Source organism: Spermophilus citellus, assembly GCF_964194105.1.
Source record: "Spermophilus citellus genome assembly, chromosome: 7".
NCBI lineage: Eukaryota > Metazoa > Chordata > Mammalia > Rodentia > Sciuridae > Spermophilus > Spermophilus citellus.
In genome coordinates, this window is record NC_138188.1 from 84,409,548 (window position 1) to 84,413,420 (window position 3,873).

The window sequence follows — 3,873 nt, forward strand, 5'->3', positions numbered from 1 at the left end:
AAGAATCAAATAGACCACAACACAATAATTATGGGTGACTTCAACACACCTCTCTCACCGTTGTACAAATCCTCCAAGCAAAAGTTAAATAAAGAAACTATAGAACTCAATACCACAATCAATAACCGAGACTTAACTGACATATATAGAATATATCAACCATCATCAAGTGGATATACTTTTTTCTCAGCAGCACATGGATCCTTCTCAAAAATAGACCATATATTATGCCATAGGGCAACCCTCAGTAAATATAAAGGGGTGGAGATAATACCATGCATTTTATCTGATCTTAATGGAATGAAACTGGAAATCAATGATAAAAGAAGGAAGGAAAAATCCTACATCACATGGAAAATGAACAATATGTTACTGAATGATCAATGGGTTACAGAAGACATAAAGGAGGAAATCAAAAAATTCTTAGAGATAAATGAAAATACAGACACAACATATCGGAATCTATGGGACACAATGAAAGCAGTTTTAAGAGGGAAATTCATCGCCTGGAGGTCATTCCTCAAAAAAAGAAAAAAACAACAAATAAATGCGCTCACACTTCATCTAAAAGCCCTAGAAAAGGAAGAGCAAAACAAAAATGTAGCAGAAGGCAAGAAATAATTAAAATCAGAGTGGAGATCAATGAAATTGAAACAAAAGAAACTATTGAAAAAATTAACAAAACTAAAAGTTGGTTCTTCGAAAAAATAAATAAGATCGACAGACCTTTAGCCATGCTAACGAAGAGAAGAAGAGAGAGAACTCAAATTACTAACATTCGGGATGAAAAAGGCAATATCACAACAGATGCTACAGAAATACAGAAGACAATTAGAAATTATTTTGAAAACCTATATTCCAATAAAATAGAAGATAGTGAAGACATTGATAAATTTCTTAAGTCATATACTTTGCCCAGACTGAGTCAGGAGGATACACACAATTTGAACAGACCAATATCAATGGATGAAATTGAAGAAGCAATCAAAAGACTACCAACCAAGAAAAGCCCAGGACCGGATGGGTATACAGCGGAGTTTTACAAAACCTTTAAAGAAGAATTAATACCAATACTTTTCAAGTTATTTCAGGAAATAGAAAAAGAGGGAGCTCTTCCAAGTTCATTCTATGAGGCCAACATCACCCTGATTCTGAAACCAGACAAAGACACCTCAAAGAAAGAAAACTACATACCAATATCTCTAATTAACCTAGAATGCAAAAATCCTCAATAAAATTCTGGCAAATCAAATACAAGAACACATCAAAAAAATTGTGAACATGATCAAGTAGGATTCATTCCTGGGATGCAAGGATGGTTCAATATACGGAAATCAATAAATGTTATTCACCACATCAATAGACTTAAAGATAAGAACCATATGATCATCTTGATAGATGCAGAAAAAGCATTCAATAAAGTACAGCATCCCTTTATGTTCAAAACATTAGAAAAACTAGGGATAACAGGAACTTACCTTGACATTGTAAAAGCAATCTATGCTAAGCCTCAGGCTAGCATCATTCTGAATGGAGAAAAGTTGAAGGCATTCCCTCTAAAATCTGGAACAAGACAGGGATGCCCTCTCTCACAACTTCTATTTAATTTAGTCCTTGAAATACTAGTCAGAGCAATTAGACAGACAAAAGAAATTAAAGGCATAAAAATAGGAAAAGAAGAACTTAAATTATCACTATTTGTGGATGACATGATTCTATACCTAGAAGACCCAAAAGGGTCTACAAAGAAACTACTAGAACTAATAAATGAATTCAGCAAAGTGGCAGGATATAAAATCAACACGCATAAATCAAAGGCATTTCTGTATATCAGCGACAAAACTTCAGAAACGGAAATGAGGAAAAATACTCCATTCACAATATCCTCAAAAAAAATAAAATACTTGGGAATCAACCTAACAAAAGAGGTGAAAGATTTATACAATGAAAGCTACAGAACCCTAAAGAGAGAAATTGGAGAAGATCTTAGAAGATGGAAAAATATACCCTGTTCATGGATAGGCAGAACTAACATTATCAAAATGGCGATATTACCAAAAGTTCTCTATAGGTTTAATGCAATGCCAATCAAAATCCCAACGGCATTTCTTGTAGAAATAGATAAAGCAATCATGAAATTCATATAGAAAAATAAAAGACCCAGAATAGCAAAAGCAATTCTAAGCAGGAAGTGTGAATCTGGAGGTATAGCGATACCAGATTTCAAACTATATTACAGAGCAATAGTGACAAAAACAGCATGGTACTGGTACCAAAACAGGCGGGTGGACCAATGGTATAGAATAGAGGACACAGAGACTAACCCACAAACTTACAACTATCTTATATTTGAAAAAGGGGCTAAAAGCATGCAATGGAGGAAGGATAGCATCTTCAACAAATGGTGTTGGGAAAACTGGAAATCCATATGCAACAAAATGAAACTGAATCCCTTTCTCTCGCCATGCACAAAAGTTAACTCAAAATGGATCAAGGAGCTTGATATCAAATCAGAGAGTCTGCATCTAATAGAAGAAAAAGTTGGCTCCGATCTACATATTGTGGGGTCGGGCTCCAAATTCCTTAATAGGACACCCATAGCACAAGAGTTAATAACAAGAATCAACAAATGGGACTTACTTAAACTAAAAAGTTTTTTCTCAGCAAAAGAAACCATAAGAGAGGTAAATAGGGAGCCTACATCCTGGGAACAAATTTTTACTCCTCACACTTCAGATAGAGCCCTAATATCCAGAGTATACAAAGAACTCAAAAAATTAGACAATAAGATAACAAATAACCCAATCAACAAATGGGCCAAGGACCTGAACAGACACTTCTCAGAGGAGGATATACAATCAATCAACAAGTACATGAAAAAATGCTCACCATCTCTAGCAGTCAGAGAAATGCAAATCAAAACCACCCTAAGATACCATCTCACTCCAGTAAGATTGGCAGCCACTATGAAGACAAACAACAACAAGTGCTGGCGAGGATGTGGAGAAAAGGGTACACTTGTACATTGCTGGTGGGACTGCAAATTGGTGCGGCCAATTTGGAAAGCAGTATGGAGATTCCTGGGAAAGCTGGGAATGGAACCACCATTTGACCCTGCTATTACCCTTCTCGGACTATTCCCTGAAGACCTTAAAAGAGCATGCTACAGGGATACTGCCACATCGATGTTCATAGCAGCACAATTCACATTAGCTAGACTGTGGAGCCAACCCAGATGCCCTTCTATAGATGAATGGATAAAAATAATGTGGCATTTATACACCATGGAATATTACACAGCACTAAAAAATGACAAAATCATGGAATTTGCAGGGAAATGGATGGCACTAGAGCAGATTATGCTTAGTGAAGCTCGCCAATCCCTAAAAAACAAATACCAAATGTCTTCTTTGATATAATGAGAGCAACTATGAACAGAGTAGGGAGGAAGAGCAGGAAGAAAAGATTAATTTGAAACAGAGACATGAGATGGGAGGGAAAGGGAGAGAAAAGGGAAATTGCATGGAAATGAAGGGAGACCCTCATTGCTATACAAAATTACATATAAGAGGTTGTGAGGGGAATGGGAAAATAAACAAGGAGAGAAATGAATTACAGTAGATGGGGTAGAGAGAGAAGATGTGAGGGAAGGGGAGGGGGGATAGTAGGGGATATGAAAGGTAGCAGAATACAACAGTTACTAATAGGGCATTATGTAAAATTGTGGATGTGTAACCGACGTGATTCTGCAATCTGCATTTGGGGTAAAATTGGGAGTTCATAACCCACTTCAATCTAATGTATGAAATATGATATGTCAAGAGCTTTGTAATGTTGTGAACAACCAATAAAAAAAATTAAAAAAGAAAAAGA